This window comes from Emydura macquarii, unplaced genomic scaffold (genome assembly GCF_026122565.2).
Source record: "Emydura macquarii macquarii isolate MOO-44397 ecotype Brisbane River unplaced genomic scaffold, CSIRO-AGI_Emac_v2 contig_554, whole genome shotgun sequence".
In the NCBI taxonomy this organism is placed as follows: Eukaryota; Metazoa; Chordata; order Testudines; family Chelidae; genus Emydura; species Emydura macquarii.
In genome coordinates this window covers 16305786-16325012 of record NW_027130691.1, presented here as the reverse complement: position 1 = coordinate 16325012, position 19227 = coordinate 16305786, and the positions used below count along the sequence as shown (strand labels likewise).

General features: G+C 43.5%; 1 protein-coding gene across 1 annotated transcript in view; it reads right to left on the bottom strand.

Moving 5' to 3' along the window:
* Positions 1 to 19227, bottom strand: part of HIC2 (HIC ZBTB transcriptional repressor 2) — an 87309-nt gene that overhangs the window by 52227 nt on the left and 15855 nt on the right. The window lies entirely within an intron of this gene.

Below are 19227 nucleotides of genomic sequence, written 5' to 3'. Positions count from 1 at the left end.
AGAGAGTTATACAGACCTAACCCCCATGTAGACAGCACTATGTTGACTGGAGAGCTTCTCCTGCCCACATAACGACTGTATCTCAGGGAGGTGGATACTAACTACACAGATGGGAGAGCTCTCTCCCATTGGCATAGGAGCATCTTCACTTAAGCACTACAGCAGCGCAGCTGTATCAGCGCAACTGTGCCAATGCCACGGTTTTTGTTGGTTTTTAAGTGTAGACCTGCTCTTAGTGACATCACCTCCCCAACCGGCATAGAGTTACAGTTGATGTAATTAGGTCAACGCAGTGTCAGTGTATACACTGCTTTGTTTATATCGACTGTTGCTGGCTTTCATGAGCTGTCCTGCAATTCCCTGCACTGACAGTACAATAGATACAAGCAATCCTAGTGAGGACGCACACCGTCAACACAAGGAGCTAAGTGCACGCGCGCACACACACACACACACACACACACACACACACACACGATTTAACAACTGTGGTGGCTGTCTGCCAACATCAGTTAGGTCCACATAATATTGTGGCGTAGACATGGCCTGAGAAAGTCAATGGGACTAATGCTACCAAGTCATTTTTGAGTCGAAATCCTTCCCATGCCATCAGATGTTGCTTAGGGCATGAACAAGGCCCCACTATCCCTCTTTAGCATGTTGTTTGCCAGAAACAGAAGGTAGGTTTTCTATAACTTAGCTTTTTTTACTGGGACAGGTAAAGCTGGAGGGCCAGTCGGCTCCTTTTCCTGTGGTCCCTACCTTTCTACCTAGAGTTAAAACTCCTACCAGCATAGCTCTGAGGGTCATTTGAACACACAAACCTTGCTGCTGCATCACAGTGTAGCCCCCAGGGAAGGCCTAAGTCACTTAAGCGCTTTTAAAATATTTAGCCTGTATCTCTGCATATGAACTTGCTAACCTCAACCAGGCTTGCTGGAACAATGCTGGAATGGCTTGTTGCCTTGTACACTTTACGTTAAGAAGCTTTCACTCCTGGTTCAGCTGCATGCATTGGCTGTATATACACTAGGAAAACTGGAACCTAGATTTTATTAATGGTGGTAGCAGCAGTGGAAACCATAATGTATATGTGACTCAGGCACTTACAATTGCATCATCTAACTGCCTAGAACAGGTTTCAGAGAGGGCAGCGAGGAGGAATGCATGTACTTCTGTGTTGTTAGCATTCATGCTATAGCAATGGTGGGAGAGTTTCAGAAAATATACAGGCAATAGGATCATTATTGTGGGTACTGGATGCTCATGAAATGGGTTAAGATCAGCTTAGTGTATTAAGAGCCCATGCTGCCTACTTTTAAACACAATAAAAGCAGTACGGTGCTCAGGATTTATGCACCTTCTTCGGGGTCAAGGGTGGGGTAGTGTCTAGCTAGGGGCATGTTATCCAAGCAACATGGAGCTGGTAGCAGTGTGTCATTGACTCAAACAAAAAAAACCAACCTTACACCCAAAGTGGAGGGTTAGTCATAAAACTTTTTCTAACTGAATTTAGCACTTCTACCATGAGAACTAATTGAAAGACCACACTCAAAGAGTAGTTATCGATGGCTCACTGTCAAACTGGTAGGACTCATCAACTGGGATCCCAGAGAGATCTAGCCTGGGTCAAGTACTAGTCAATATTTTCACTAATGATCGATGGAGTAGAGAATATGCTGATAAAATCTGCAGATAACTCCAGTCAGAGTGGTTGCTAGCATGTTGGAGGATAGAATTAGAATTCAAAATGATCTTGACAAATTAGAGAATTGGTCTGAATTCAACAAGATGAAATTCACTAAAGACAAGTGTAAAGTACAGCATTTAGGAAGGAAAAAAAAAATCAAATGCACAAGTACAATATGGGAAATAACTGGCTAGGCAGAAAAGTAATGAGTACTGCAGAAAAGGATCTGGGTTTATACTGGATCACAAATTGAAAAAGTCAGTATGATATTGTTGCAAACAAGGCAAATGTCATTCTGGAATGTATTAACAATGCTATATGTAAAACATGGGGAGGTAATTGTTCCGCTCTACTCAGCACTGGTCAGGCCTCAGTTGGAGTTCTGTGTCCAGTTTTAGGCTCCACATTTGAAGGACATGAACAAACTAAAGAGAGTCCAGAGTACAGCAACAAAAATAAGAGATATAGAAAACATGACCTCTGAGGAAAGGCTGAAAGAATTGGGCATGTTTAGCCTAGGGAAGAGAAGGCTGCTGAAGGGACACAACGACAATCTTCAAATGCACAAGTCGTTAAAAAGCAGACTGATCAATTATTCTCCATGTCCACTGAGGATAGGACAGTAGTAATCTGCTTAGTTTGCTGCAAGGGAGATTTAGGTTGGATATTAAAAATGTTTTTTCTAACAGGTTACTTAAGGAGGTTGTAGAATCTCCATCATTGGAGGCTTTTAAGAAACAGGTTAGACTAATGGTATGTCTACATGTACAGCGCTGCAGTTGCAATGCTGTTTGGTGAAGACGTTCTATGCTGATGGGAGAGAGCTCTTCCATCAGCATACTAAAAACCAGCTTCTGCTGCTTGCAGAGATATGTCGGCGGAAGAAGCTCTCCTGCCAACATAGCACTAGCCACACTGGCGCATATGTTGGTTTAACTTATGTTGCTCAGGGGGGTGGTTTATTTAAACCTTAATTCATCTGCCATCCAGACCAGGAAAAACTCAAAGTGTGCTGCTTGCCTGGAGCTATAATTCAGGATGTGACAAAGTCTGCTGAGACTCATCAAGCCATCGGACTGCTACCCCTTCCTATTTCTCCACATGGGCTCCAAGGATACTTCCAAGAATGACCTTGAGCAGATCACTACAGACTATGTGGTTCTGGGAAGGATAAAGGAGTTTGAGGTGCAAGTGGTGGTCTTGTCCATCCTCTCTTTTGAAGTAAAAGGCCCAGGTAGGGACCACTGAATTGTGGAAGTAAATGTATGGTTATGAAGGTGGTGTTGGAGAGAGGACTTTGGATTCTTCAACCATGGGATGTTATTCCAAGAAGAAGGACTGCTAGGAAGAGACAGGATCCACCTAACAGAGAGGGAAGAGCAGCTTCACAGACAGGCTTGCTGACTTCATGAGGAAGGCTTTAAACTAGGTTTTCCAGGGTATGGAGACCTAAGCCCCGAGGTAAGTGGGGAAGTGGGATACCAGGAGGAAACACAAGGAGGAGGGTGCAACAGTGGAAGCCTCCTGATCCCTACTGAGAAAGTAGGGCAATCAGCTAGTTATCTTAGGTGCCTGTACACGAACGCAAGAAGCCTGGGAAATAAGCAGGAAGAATTGGAAGTCTTGGCACAATCAAGGAACTATGATGTGACTGAAATAACAGAGACTTAGTAGGGTAACTCACATAACTGGAGCACTGTCATGGATGTGTATAAACTCTTAAGGAAGGACAAGCAGGGGAGAAAAGGTGGAGGAGTTGCACTGTACATAAGAGCAGTATGATTGCTCAACTCCAGTATGAAACTGGAGAAAAGCCTGTTGAGAGTCTCTGGATTATGTTTAGAGGTGAGAGCAAAAAGGGTGATGTCATGCTGGATCACCAGACCAGGAGGATGAGGTAGACAAGGCTTTCTTCAGACAACCAACAGAAGTTTCCAGATCACAGGCCCTGGTTCTCATGGGGGACTTCAAATCACCCTGACATCTGCTGGGAGAACAAAACAGCAGAGCACAAACGATCCAGGAAGTTTTGGAGAGTGCTGGGGACAACTTCCTGGTACAACTGCTGGAGAAACCAGCTAGGGGCTGCGCTCCTCTTGACCTGCTGCTCACAAACAGGGGAAGTAGAAGTGGATGGCAACCTGGATAGTAGTGACCCTGAGATGGTCAAGTTCGTGATCGTGACAAAAGGAAGAAAGGAGAGCAGCAGAATATGGACCCTAGACTTCAGAAAAGCAAACTTTTGACTCCCTCAGGAAACTGATGGGCAGGACCCCGAGAGGCTAATATGAGGGGAAAGGAGTCCAGGAGAGCTGGCTGTATTTTAAAGAAGCCTTACTGAGGGCACAGAAACAAACCATCCCAATGTGCAGAAAGAACAGCAAATATGGCAGGTGACCAGCTTGGCTTAACAGAGAAATCTTCGGTGAGCTTAAGCACAAAAAGGAAGCTTACAAGAAGTGGAAGCTTGGACAGATGACTTGGAGGGAGTATAAAAATATTGCTCAAGCATGCAGGGGTGAAATCAGGAAGACCAAAGCACAATTGGAATTGTAGCTGGCAAAGGACATGAAGGGTAACAAGAAGAGTTTCTATGAGTATGCTAGCAACAAGAAGGTGGTCAGGGAAAGTGTGGGCCCCTTACAGAATGGGGGAGGCAACCTAGTGACAGATAATGTGGAAAAAGCTGAAGTACTCAAGGTTTTTTTTTTGCCTGGGTCTTCACAAATAAGGTCAGCCCCCAGACTACTGCACTGGCATTACAGTGTGGGGAGCAGGTAAGCAGCTATCAGTGGTGAAAAAATAGATTAAGGAATATTTAGAAAAGTTGGACATGCACAAGTCCATAGGGCCAGATGCAATGCATCCAAGGGTGCTGAGGGACTTGACCAATGGCTCTGCAATCACATCAGTCACTATCTTTGAAAACTCGTGGAGACTGGGGAAGGTCCCCGATGATTGGCAAAAGGCAAATATAGTGCCTTTTTTTCCTCTCTTTTTTTTTTTTTTTTTTAAAAGGGGGAGGAGGATCTGGGAAATTAGACCAGTCAGCCTCACCTCAGTCCCTGGAAAAATCATAGAGCAGGTCCTTAAGAAATCCATTTTGAAGTACTTGGAGGAGAGGAAGGTGATCAGGAACAGTCAGCATGGATTCACCAAGGGCAAATCATGCCTGACCAACCTGACTGCCTTCTATGATGAGATGACTGGTTCTGTGGATGTGTGGAAAGCAGTATATGTATCAAAAGCTTTGCTAAAGTCAAGATATATCACATCTCCCACAGTATTTTTGCCAGTAGTTAAAGTATGGGTTGGCTGGATGAATGGGCTATAAAGGTAGACAGAATGCTGCCTAGGTCGTTGGGCTCAATAGGTAGTGATCAACAGCTCGATAGCTAGTTGGCAGCCAGTATCAAGAGCAGTGCCTCGGGGTAGGTCTTGGGGCTGGTTTTGTTCAACATCATTAATGATCTGGAGGATGGGGTGGATTGAACTATCAGCATGTTTGCAATTGACACTAAGCTGCGGGGAGTGGTAAGATACACTGGAGGGTAGGAACAGGATTCAGATAGACCTAGACAAATTCAAGGATTAGGCCAAAAGAAGTCTGATGATGTTCAACAAGGACAAGTGCAGAGTCCTGCACTTAGGACGGAAGACTCCCACGCACTGCTACAGGCTGGGGACCGATTGGCTAAGCAGCAGTTCTGCAGAAAATGACCTGGGTGGTTACAGTGAACAAGAAGCTGGATATGAGTCAATGGTGTGCCCTTGTTGCCAAGAAGGCTAACAGCATATTAGGATGCATTAGAAGAAGTATTACCAGCAGATTGACAGAAATGATTATTCCCCTCTATTTGGCACTGGTGAGGCTACATCTGGAGTATTATGTCCAGTTTTGGGCCCCCCACTACAAAAAGGATGTGGATAAACTGGAGAGAGTTCAGTGGAGGGCTACAAAAATGTTTAGGGGGTTGGGGCTGAGGGAACTGAGCTTGTTTAGTCTGCAGAAGAGAAGAGTAAGGGGGATTTGACAGGAGCCTTCAACTACCCAAAGGGAGGTTCCAAAGAGGATAGAGCTAGGCTGTTCTTAGTGGTGGCAGATGACAGAACTAGGAGCAATGGTCTCAAATTGCAGTGGAGGAGGTCTAGGTTGGACATTAGGAAAAACTTTTTTACTAGGAGGGTGGTGAAGCACTGGAATGGGTTCCCTAGGGAGGTGATAGAATCTCCAGCCTTAGAGGTCTTTAAGGCCCAGCTTGACAAAGCGCTGGCTGGGATGGTTTAGTTGGGATTGGTCCTGCTTTGAGCAGGGGATTGGAGTAGATGACCTCCTGAGATCCATTCCAACCCTAATCTTCTATGATTCTATTAAAACAATGCTCCTTCTACAAAGTCTCACATTTATTTATAGAAGCAAAATTAACACAGGTCTACAATGCAGTTATTGGGGACAGCAGCACTGTAATGAAGTTGCCTGGCACAGTGCTTACTGCTGATTTTCAACACTTAAAAGTGGTTAGTTGCAGAAACATCTAGGAAGATCCATCTCTAGCACAGCATGCTTCACCTGCATTGCCAAGTCCCATTTTGTAAAGGAAGGGACCTTTCATGAGGACAGAGCCACTGCTTTCCATTCAGAACATGACTAGACCCTATCAAGCAAGAAAGTGGATTAGGATTAAACCACTTGAGTAGTGGCCTCACTGCTCCCTCTAGCAGAACTTCGCTTTACAGCCGTATAGCAAGGACCCAGAGACTATTTATGCCAACTCTCCAAACCACACAATCACTGCTGGGCATCCTTTCTGAGTGCTCATGTGCTGCTCCTGCCTTCATGCTGCAAGTCTGTGGCAAAACATAACAAATAGCATGTAGGTACCCAATGTAGGAAGGATCCAAAAAGGATCAGTGGGATTAAAACCTTAAACCAAGAGGGGATTGAAAGTCTATTTAAATACCCTCTGACCAAAGCTGGAGTCTATCTGCCCCTGCTGGAAGAAATAAATAATGGGCATTCAGGGGACACTTGAGATTTCAGCATCAAGTCAAATAAAAGCTGAACATGCTATAGACAGATGGTCACTGATCACTGGGGCTCAGATCACTCTCAGAATTTCAACCAGTCACTTCCCTTCAACACCAACAGTTCACAATTTTAAATACAAGCATGGGGAGAGGGGAGAAAACTAATAACCACCTGAGTCAAATGCCAACAGGTTTTTTTGATTCACAGTGCTCCAAACTGCTCAAAGATTCGTCTAACAAGAAATTCTTCTATGAATACAGGGACAGCCCAGATGACAAAAATTAAATTGCAGCTCAATCCCACCCTAACAGAAATTCACCCAGCTTTTACCTCCCACTTACATCATTAGCATGCTGCTGCAAGTTGTAAAGAGCAATTGAGATCAAACACAAACTAGCAACACTCTTCCTCTGGTCTCCCCCTTATGGTCAGAATTTTTGGCTGGAGTTAGTCTTTTCCTGAAAGGGTGAGTTAGCTCGCAGAACTTTTTCAATTAGTGCCACACTAACTGCATGCTACTGTTATGACATGGCGTGAACATTCAGTTTCCTGGCTCTGTGCTTTCCAACACTCTCCTCTTCACTCACCTCTCTCCACATACACTTTTAGCACATGGAACCCAACATTAGTCATTTAAATGTGAAAATGAATCCGTTTTAATGCAGGTTTGGGCACCTACAATTAAAAGCCTCCTTATTCCTAAATTCAGAGTCCCTTTCTTGGGTTTGGGATAAATTTGTTTTATAAATCTCTGTAACACTTGATTAGTACAATAGTTTGCGACATACTATTTTTAAACTGCCAATAACTTTAAGATAAAACCTGGCCTGAAACACCAAACCAACTGCTGTCACGATCCAGAAATGTCAGGATTTTAAAACTTAAGTCCAGCCTTGTATAAAGGGGCTGCACACATGTCAATCAGCCACTGTGGCAAAACAGAGGAGCCCAGGTTGAGATTTTAGAATGACACAAACTTTCTTTGGGTGAGAGAGGACTGGCACTTTCTAACACATCTGGAACACTCTCAGAATTGTTAGGATGGATTCGGGGTGGGTATTGGAGAAGCCAGAAGTTAAATAAACAAAACTAGAATGGAAGTATCTCGTTTCCCAAAAAGTGTCACTTTGGGTAGTGAAAAAGGGGGGAAACCCAAGCTTTTTTATATTATACACACACACACACACACACACACACACACACTATTTAAAAGCTAGATACTGTGTATTACTGACAGTTTTTGCAGACAAACTGTCTACACTCAGTCTCCTGAAATTCTTCAGGATCTGGTGACATTTATACTTCAACATGTTTGAGGAAGCATCATGATCTCAATCCTCCCTCTCCTCGCATGGGGGGGGGGAGGGGGAGAGAACCACACCTGCAGGGTATTTATGCAGAGTGGTAGACAAGGTGACAAAACCCCGGGGTGCCAAGGCAGCAAAAAGCCCCAACAAGAGGGCTGGTATTGTCCTGGGTTTGGGTGCTCAGCAAAAGACTAATAATTAAGAAGACAGAGCTAAGTCCATGATACTGCAACAGCTCAAGTACTATTTTGAAGCAGGTAAACCAATATTACCTGTACCTGTTCCAAACCACACATTAATACATGGCTTCTGTTTCTACAAAGCCTGCTGGCGGCTCTCCTGGAAGGAGCTCCTATCTCCAAGAAGATCTTGCATTTTTGCCTGGTTTCTGAAAAAGGATCTCAAATAAGTGGCTGAAGCGCTGCAGTTTTAGAAACCCCACTGTGTTTATCTTTACTGATAAGCCTGCAATCTTGGCTGGGAGTGCATCAGCCTGTGTCTGCAGCAAAACCCTGCGCCAGCCAATGCCTTTTTACAGAATGGGCTCTCAGGCCTGGGCAATTCATTTAACCCCTTAATGCACCATGCTAATAGTCTTCTGCACCAGTGCCTTTTGTAAAAGGGCACAGATGGAATAACTCCATTGAGTCCAATCCCTGGGAGATAGTCAGCAAGACCCCTTTGGTTTCCTGAAGATGGAGGAAAGACCATAATCCTAAGGTGTATTTAGTAGATTTGATCCTTTGCTAGTGCATTGAAGATCTGCTCATGCAGGTTTGTTAGTACTTTTGAGCTCTCCATCCACACACACAAACCATGGCTAAATAGCCAGAGTCCCTAGGGACTTCCCAAGGTTGTGATGCCTAGAGCCTACAAACAAGTGACTGTTCTCACAGAACAGCCTCCACTTCTTCTCTCCCCCTACCTCCAACTCCCCTTTCAACACACACATGAGGTGGCCATCACCAAGCTGGTTTCAGTTAAGCATGTGCCTTGCCAGAGGTATTTTATAAATGGTGTTTTCAAAGTTTATTTTTATTTATAATACATGTACACAGTGCACCAGGCTTTCAGAAACAGTACAAGCCTACAGAGGGGCTTCTGCACTCGTATAGGCTGCAGCAGCCTTTATTTCAGACACACCTTTTGCCAGGTGGAAGAGCATTTACTCATTAACTGGTCCATAAAGAACCACTTCCCCTAGGTCTGCCTGACCCCCATACTCAAATCGCATACAAAGAAATAGTAGGTTTTGCTGTACTACCCTATTGCTCTTTAGACACAATCTGCCTACTGGAAATTCCAGCTGAAACATTTTCATCTCTGTTTTGGAGCAATACAGTGGATCCTAGCCTACTAGTCCTTCAGCAAAAGTCAGAGGCCAGGCAAAGGATTGTAATGAGTCTACTGGAATTTCCATTAGGGCATTGCAGCTTGGAGGAACACAGTGCAATAAACAGAGCTAAGCAAAGCTTGCCTGTCAGCATTCACATGGTCAGGCAATCCGAGTCTGACAAAGCCAGCAAGTTTCTTAAGCAGTGTTTGCCCTGTATGGGTTTGTAAGAGTTTATTTAACTCATGTAGCCAGTTGTCACAATTTCTTATTATAGGAAAAACAAGACCACAAAATAGTTTCTGGACAGAAAAGCATGCCCATCCAGAAACACACACACTTTCGCTTGGGTTCTGATCCAAAATATAGTTTCATGTGCAACTGTGTTGGCTTTGCTTTCACATCCAAATGTGCTGAGTTTCACTGCACAGGTCTTCACAGCAATAGCTGTAAGCCACGCTCTTCCCCCCCACCCTTCGCATGCCCTGCACAATCTAAATAAACCCCTGCCAGACAGAAACAGCCTTTCAGATCACAAAATAAACTCCTCTAGGACATGAAAATGACTTTCCTCTTCTGAAATGGTCAAAACGATTGAAACATTTTTTCTTGAGTATACTGTAAGTGTCTTGGGGCAGTGATAGAGGCGGAGTGGAGATGTGCTATGGGAGTAGAGAAATAGAAGCAGCCAGGCTGTCCCAATTGCTAATGCCACTCAAAGCCCTCATTGAAAGGCTCAGCTGCATGCTAGCCTGCTGCTGGATGGAAATGGCTCTGCCCTTTCCTGGGCTCACTCTTAGGAAGGTCTGAATAAGTTTGGACCAACTCCACTGGTACTGCATGTGCTCTCCATTTTATTTCAACCTACTGGAACCATTAGCAGTACAATCATGTGCATGTGGACACAATATGGTTTTGGCCCAAGAATGACAACACAGGAAGGAGGAGAAGGGGACATTACATCAGTTCCCGGGGGGGGGAGGGGAGGGGAGGGAGGAGGAGGAGGACAGCCTGTCACCAGTCCGTAGATGTTCACAGAACATCACCACCACCTAGAGAGGGACCAGGTCATCAGAGTAACCACCCTCAACCTGTCTCTGGAGAAGTTTGATTCTGGAACTGCATCCAGATCTGACCTCCCTAGCTCAGGCCCACTGACCCTCTTACTAGTTGCTGGAAAGGAGGACTCTCAAACATCTTAAGTTGTATTATTTGTTTTGACAGTAATGTTTAGAGGGCCCCACTGGGCTGAACACCGCACAAACACAGGAGAGAGTCCCTGCCCCAAAGAGACTAGAATCTCAGTAGTACAACCCTATAACATCAAATGCTATACTATGTACCTTACATACTTTCATTTATATAATGTTTTTCCATAAGCCTTCCAAAGCAAAGCCTTCTACACATGTGAGGAGGATTTATTATACCCAGTTTCCAGATGGGTGAACTGAGGCAGAGGTTAAGTGACTTGCACCACTGAGGTTGCAAAGCAAGTGAGAACCCAAGGGGTCCCAATTCCCCTTCCTGTGCTCTAACCATAAGATACGCAGTCTTACATTTCATCTTTATATTGTTGTAGAGTAGGCCAGAAAACATTGGGTGGGCAATAAGGTACCTCAGCTGGCATAAGATTCATGGAGCAAGGGTTTAGGGTAAGGGTATTCTGCTAAGGTAAACATGCTATGAAGCAGGGCACCATTTCCAAACACCATATGTGCTAGTTGTATATATCGTCCTTATCCCCTGCCTTCTTTTTCTGATGATGGGGGTGGGGTGGGGGCTAGAGGCAGCATTTCTCTAATTTATATCAATAATTAGAAAAGTAAATCATGAAGAGACACTACTGCCACAAGGGACTTTTCCACCAGGAGAAAACTTCCCTCCCAAATGAGTCAGGATTGCGGAGCATTCCATGAACTACTTCCTTAGCTAAATAAAATACTGCTTCAGAATGCTGGGGAAGCCTGAGCACTGACCCACTGGGAAAGAATTAGCAAGTCAGAATTAAGATATGCCATCCCCAGCGGTGGATGCTGATCCTGCCTAAAATTCGCTTCTGCAACAACACCAGAGACAGAGTTGCTGCTTAAGGTCTTGCTCCTCTAAAGCAAGGAGCTGGCAAGGCCTCTCCCCCTGGTGCTGTGCGCTTGAGGCTATTTCACACCAGCGATCAGCAATATTTCTACGTGGCAGGACACTGTTTATGCATGTAGCTTGTGATAAAGGGTTTAGTTGCTGGAAAACACAAGGAGTGGGAGAGAAGATAGCAAGTTCTTATCTTGTCCTGTAATAGAGGCTTGATGGTTCTCAGTTATTGAGCTCAAGTCTGTACTGAATGGAATGGATCATCAGCTCCCTCCCATTTAATGGAGAGAGAGAGAGAGAGAGAGAGAGAAGGAAGAGTTTATGCAATGATTTACTAAACAGAAAAAATACTGATGTGTCTGTTTAGACTTTAGAGCATCCTGGAACACAGTCTTATGAGATGATCATCTCCATAGCTAGTTATTTTAAGGCTAAAAGCAAGAGAATTTCAGGTCTAGCAGAAATAGAAAAGGATTGAGACATAGGTAAAAATATATTAGTAGCATGAAAAGACTTCTGTAGGAGTACAGAAAGAAAAGATCGGGGCTGTTTAGTTAAAAAGACATAATAATGTTATGCAATAGAGTTCCAAATCATGAATGCTACAGAGAAGAAAGGCAGGCAGATACTATTTTATACCCCCTCAATAAGAAAACAAGGGAATGGCCAATTAAACTGAAAGTCAAAACACATTTAAAACTGATAGAAGGAAATACAACATACAGTTGGCCTGTGGAACTCATTACCACAAAATCAAAGAGGCTGGGGGCTTAGGAGGATTCAAAAACAAGATGTGACTACCCAGTAACACAAATTAGAATACAAATCTAAGGGATATAAAACCTCATGCTTCAGGGCATAAGCTAACTACTTACTTTCCCTATGGGCAGGTTATTCCTTCATTTACTTTTATGGTTCCTGTCCCCTTCCTCTGAAGCATCTGGCATTTGCCTCTATCGGAGAGGATGCCAGACTAGACAGACAGATCCTGGTTCTGATCTGGCATAGCAATTCCTGCATTCCAAGCTGGAAGAGGAAGAACATGCTGGAGAAAATGTAGAATATTAGATAGCAAGTTCCATTAACAGACAGCCCTGTTAAACAGCCTTCGCTCCCCATTAGACCCTGCACATAGGCTAGTGGTAAGCAGGAGAGCATGGCAGTGGGTATGTTGCTTCAAGAACACCAAGGACCAAACTTTATCTTCAGGTGTAAGACGAGGCTAAGTTTGGCCCGTGCATCCACTCCAAAAGGGCATTTAAGATGATGGCCTCTATCTTCCTCTTGAGCTAGGAGGCTCTGAGTCAGCTGAGGAAATTGCCATTTGGGGAAAATTATACCCATGTCTCTGGATGAAGCTTCCCGGTTCTATGTCGGTTTTGGCTCCAAGCAAAATTAGCCCTCAGATTGAAGCGTCCTGACGTGTACTCTACAGAAGTTGCTACCGGATATCTGCCCAGAGCAACATCCTGGAAAACCATCTTGCTCACATCCCTGCTTTGTGGGCACTGCTTGAAGTCAGCTGCCACTGTTGCATTATTCATTACCATAGCACCTTGGAGCTCTAGTCATGTACCAGAACCCCACTGTGCTAGGCACTGTACAAACACAGACCAACAAAATCCCTGCCCCGGAGTCCTCCTCCAGCTACCATGCCAGGTATTTAGCAGCAGGCACCATTGCAGCCAAAAAGACAAAGAAACCAATCAACATTAAAGGAGTTGCAACACTAGCTAATAAAAGCCAGGAAATCCAAAATCCACAGCTAAAGATATTCTTGCTTACTGTAAAACAGAGAAAACTACATAACTGTCCACATTGATGACTTTTTAACTTCATTTGAATTTCTTAATTCAGTTACTATTAGACATAATTTGCCTAAAATGGTTAGCAATATTTCAATTTAATTCATTAAAGAAGAGTTGGCATAATAAACTAATTTTATTTTTGGACTCTAAAGGGCTGCATGATGAATCAAAGGGTTTATTCCATTATCTCATCAAATCAGTGCATAAAAATGGAATGTCTCCATGCAGCAATGTGATACAAACTGAGGGTTTTATTCCAAGAGAAGTCCTCGAAAGATTGAGAATGGGGAGGAAGAATTAAGCAGGCACAGGGTGACTGACAAACTCAGTTACTGTATATATGCATTAATGATTCCTTTGCCTCTTCAAAATACTACTTACTGTCACTTTTAAACTTGTACATAGGGTTGCCAATTTTGGTTGGACGCATTACTAGAGGTTTCATCACAACATATCTTTAATTTAAGATTATTCTTTAATTCCTGCAGACTCTAAGACAATCCTGGAGAGTTGGCAACCTTAAAAACTTGTATATCGTGGCAGGAAAATTGATTTTAGGAACATCTCATTGTTCCTTACTTAACCCCTTTCCACCTCTCCAAAAAGGGCAGTCAATTCCCCAAAAAGCTACGTATAAGGGAAATGGTAACAACTGGCATGAATGTAGATCCACTAGGTGGAGGGCTATACTACCATGTCTGTTGTCCCCTCAAGGCACGTGTGTAACACCTTAACATTAATAGGTTAGTACTTTTCATTTATATAGCATCTTTCCTCTACAGGCCTCAAAGTGATTTAAAGAAGGTAGGCATATGTTATTGCCCTGGTGAAACGGAGGCATGCACACACAAAAATAAGTCATGTCTCACCCAAGATCATAGAGCAAGTTAGGGCCAGAATGGAAATAGTGAACTTGGGTTAATAACTTCCAAGCCTTAGATCTAACTACTAAACGCTCCTTCTTAAACAGTGGGCACTATGCACGTATCAAAGTAGAAAATAGTTGCCACTATCACCGGAAGCATTTAACCCACCACCCCTCATAAGCATCTGAATATTCAGCACATCACCTATACGATGTAATTTGTGCACCCTTGAAAAGACACAGCATTTGAAGTGCATTTGAGTTATGAAGACTATGATGCTACATTCTGTGGATGTTCCTGCTTAAACCCGCAGAAGCATAATGCTTTTACTTGGAAAAAGGGGGAAAATCCTGCTACTAATCCTGCAAACATTTTAAACAAACCTGCTGAAGTGAAGCTCTCTTCTCAGCAGTTGGGGAGGGGGAATTCTTACTTCAACTGGGGGTATAAGAAGGATCATGGAATTAATTTCAAACACTGTATTTTAAAAAAAAAAAAAAGTGATTATTTCACTTCTCTTTCCCAACCCACACAGCAGAAACAAACCGCCCACAGAGGGTAGAATGGGTAGACTCAGTTTGTAAAATATTTAAAAGAGAAAAAAATATCCACTCAGTGTAGCTTTACAGATGAGAGGGTCCTTCTAGATTAATACACACACATTCACCTCCCCAGGAGTCTAGCTGCATATGTGTGAGAGATTTGGTGGCTTCTAGCATTAGTCAAATCATTGTAACTGAAATATTCTAAAATGCACTCACTAGTTACAGGCTTTTTCATGTCTTGAGAGGGGTAGGGGAGAAGAATAGCAAAAGAAGAGTTAAATCTTGTAGTTTTGTTTTTGTTTTTAAAGTTTTCACTTCACATAAAGCTTTGTTTTAAAATGTATAGAGCCAGCTGTTAGTGCATTGAACTGGAGGTCCTGGGTATTAGCCAACTAGAGCCTGTGAATTGTGTTTAGTGAGAAGTTTATTAGCTCAGTAAACACCGTTCCAGTTCCCCTCACCCCAGAACTGCATAAGTGAAACCAAGAGACATTGGAGGGCATACAGAACCTCCAGCACCCAGAGCAACAGTTAGCTAGACTACAAGAGCTTTTTAAAAGAAGTTGCTATAGCAGTTACTACAGTGAAATCTTTACATTTGACAAGGCAGCACAAGTGGTAGGTAACGTTTTTGGCAGTGGTTTGGTCTTGTGGCATCGGGAAGTTAGTTTTCATCTGGTAACTTTTAGGAGCCAAGCAGTAAGAAATGCTATCATGGAGGCACTTGGCAAGGCAAGACAGCAAGTTAAACACTAGCGAGATTAGTATCGGAGAGAGATGAGGTTTTAAAATCAGAAAAACTTTCTTCATGGACTCCATGTGTTTCTTGAGTGTGACTAATGAGAATTCACTTTTAATATGTTGGTGCTCTGTTGGTGGATAAGGGAAAACTTATCCAGTTCTTGTTCAGAGAGTACATGGCAGGGAGGCTGCGTGCATGATATTGCCGCTTAAGAGACACACCATCAAGAACAACATTTGATCATTTGACCCAGTCAGAGAGCTGGTAGAGCGGAGGAGCAGCTCAAGTAAGATATACACGTGCCAAGGATGGAGGGAGGGAAAGCAAGAGTTGCTTACAACAAATACCTCCAGAGGGCAAGTTCCTGGGTGACAGAGAGTGTGTGTGCGCGTGTGCGCACCTAATGCTGCTACACCGTAGGAAGTATCAATAGTACTCCTGATGCCTAATTATCCAAGCAACAGGCAGGGAATCTTCAGACCAGCCAGGGCTCATGATAGCTGCACAAGACATGAGTTCAGAGATGACTACTTGTTTGGCTGAGTGGAGAAAGCCCCTCCCAAAGGTGTTCTGGACAGACAGTGTAGCTGTTTTTGACCAGCTATAGGCAGTATTTCAGTTTAGACTAGGTTACACAAAATGGAAAACATGGATTCCTGCTCAGTGAAATCTTTTCTTGATCGCCTGTCCCACCTCAACAAGCAGAAAGTGGTAGTGGCCAGTAGGGTGTAGACAAACACCGCAGCCTGCCCAGATTAGTAACTAAACAAAAAACCATTAAAGGGAGGTGCAGCAAGTGAATGAGACACTAGAGTCACGTGTGATTTCTGATTGCAGCTTGGATTCTACGGACATGTTTACACTGCAATTAAAAACCCACAGGTAGCCTGTGCCAGCTGGCTTGGGCTAAGAGTGTTTAATGGCAGCGTAGACATTTTGAGCTTGGGCTGGAGTCCCTGTGAGGATCCCAGAGCTCGAATGTCTACATCATGGTCAAAAAGCCTCTTAGCCTGAGCCCCTTCACCCAAGTCAGCTGTCTAATTGCAGCGCAGACATACCTGAAGGGGTGAAAGGCAGCAGAGCCAGGACAAACAGCCACAAGCACCAACTCTTCATATCTTCTAGCAGCCAGACACCTCTACATTGCCACTCTCCTTCCCAATCGGAGGACTTCCCTAGCTGTAACACATTTGAATCAAACAACTTGGAGAACAATATTTTTTAACTTAGTGATAGGTTGGTATCTGTTAGCCATGCCTTCTTGGTCGGACCTGGATGACCAAAGACCACAGCTGCTCTGCCTTTCAGATTTTCTTCAAAATTCTCCCATGCAAGAAGTCAGGGAATGACTGAGAATCCAAATGTTACAATAAAATGTACAATGAACTGGGAGAGCATTGGTGCATGCACCATCTATAGAACTAGTATTTATTTTCAGTTATTTCCTTAGTGAGAACTGGAGAGGCAGTTATACTTTAACTATCTGTCTGAGGGGACCATGAATTTTACAGTGGGTGAAGTTACAAGTTATGGGTTTGCTTAGGGAGCCAAGACCTGACCACTTGCAGCTAGAAGACTTATTCCATAGAGATTGGGGAAAAGACAAATAGGACACATTCTGCGTGTCCCAGAATGGCCACATCAAGTTAATGCTTGGGGTTGTGTGTCACAGATCTCCAATATATGAAGTCATGGCAACTAGGATAATCAGTTACATGTAAGAGCCCAGGGAAAGACCTATTTGCAAAGCTGGGCACCAGGAGTTCTAGATGTCCTTTCATGATCAGTAATTCTTATTACTCTACATCTAGGAAAGTGGGAAGACCAGTGCCAGTAGCCTCTTCTTTCTCCAAGGGCTTGTCTATAAATGGAGAAAGACATTCTGGAATAAATTCCCTGTGGACACTATTCTAAAATAAAGTGACTATTACAGAATAATTAATCCACTCACAAAGCTAAATTCTACCAGATTAGCTATAATGGGATAGTTATTTGGGAACTCCTCTATCAGTCAATTTTCCCCATGTAGACAAGGCCTTAAGACTGAAGGAATGCAAGTAAGAGGACTGAGATGCAGGGATTTAGGAGACATAGCATGTTTCAGTAGATAGGGCTCTGCCACTCACCTGCTGTGTGACCTTGGGCCTCTCAGTTCACCTCTTTTTGCCTCTACTTCCCCCTCAGCCTTTGTCTTGTCTATTACTCTGTTAGTACAGCACCTATCACAAAGTTTAGGATTCTGAAGTCACTAAATTAAATGTGGCCCTTTTGTCTAATTTAGCTTCAAACAGGTAGGGGCTAGACAATAACAGCAACTCTCTTTAATAAGGAAATCATCTCCTGAAGTAAATGCTTTCTATAATGTCAATGCCAGGCTCTGTGTTGAGAACTCTTGGACAAAGAGCAGCCTGCACTTGGTCATACAGGTCCCTAACCAAGGACACGCCAAGGCTATGTCATCAAACCCATAATAAAGCAGTTTCAGAGAGCAGGCTCAGTTCAATCCCCTCCTCCACAACAGTGGTGAAAGACAAGACAGCCATCTCTTTCAACTTAACCCTCTCCCTTCCAAAGAATGTCTGGAATTTCTTCTATTTCCCCACAGAGAATGGAGAGGAGAGACTTGGTATGGGAAGACAGATAAGAATGCTTGCCTTCTCCACAGGTTTTGTTAAGTCCACCTGGCTGCTTAGGGCATGTGATGGCAAGAAGGAGAGACTGGAAAAAAGGGGCAAATTTTTAACAGTGAGGATAATGAACCATCGGAACATGGTGGATTTTCCATTGGGTCTTTAAATTAAGATTGGGTGCCTCTTTCTAAAAATATATGCTTTAGCTTAACCAGGAGTTATGGATTTGATACAGGAATCAGTGGGTGAGGTTCTCTGGACTGTGCTATGCAGGACGTCAGACAAGATGGTTGTAATGGTCCCCGCTGGCCTTAAAACCTATGAATCACATCTGCAAGGGAGTCGGACTGCAAATAGCTGGCAAGATAGCCAAGCAAACAGAAACTGCAGTTTACAGCATGGCCAGAGTATATAAAACACCTCCATAAAACAACAGTATAATCCAACTGCTTCAGGTTTCATTTATGAAGCAACAATAAAGTTCCTTTACCCCCTGCAAAGTGCCCTTTAGGATTTGCTAAGGTCTTGTATAAAGTGCCAAAAGAGGGCTAACAGTAATCGTTGTTATTGGGAAGCTACGTAAAGGTAGCACACGGCAAGGTAGACCCAAATTTTTAAAAGCATGTATTGCAACTGGATATACACAGAATTCCCTGTGTGTAAATGCCAGTCCCCATACCACTGAAATTTGGGCCATGGCAATTTACTTATTTTTGTAACCCTTTTCCAATGTTGACGGTATTTTAAGGTTGTAGATAGAAGACTACTGGCCAAACTGTGATTAGCTGCTTTACGTTATGCATGCATTTATCTGACAAGTCCCACTGACACAAACTCCCTTAGTAGCAGGAGATTCAGTACACACGATGGGTTTTTGGCAGCCCTGTAAAACTGAACAGTTGAGTATGCAATCTAGGGGTCCTACTGAGTTCTGAGCTGTCTTGAGAAGCTATCATCTGTGGCTAGCTGTGGTGGAGATTTTCATCTGCAGTCAGCAAGAAACAAGGGATCTTTCCACTCAGATGGGGTCTTTGCCTGTTATTTGTGTCACCTCCTTGTTGGATTACTGCAATGCACTCTTCTTGGGAACTACAGCAGAAGATTACTTTGAAGCTTCAGCTAGTGCAGAATACAGCTTCCTACTCACTTAGTTGCATTTCTCACAGAAAGCATATAGGACAGCTGGGTTCTG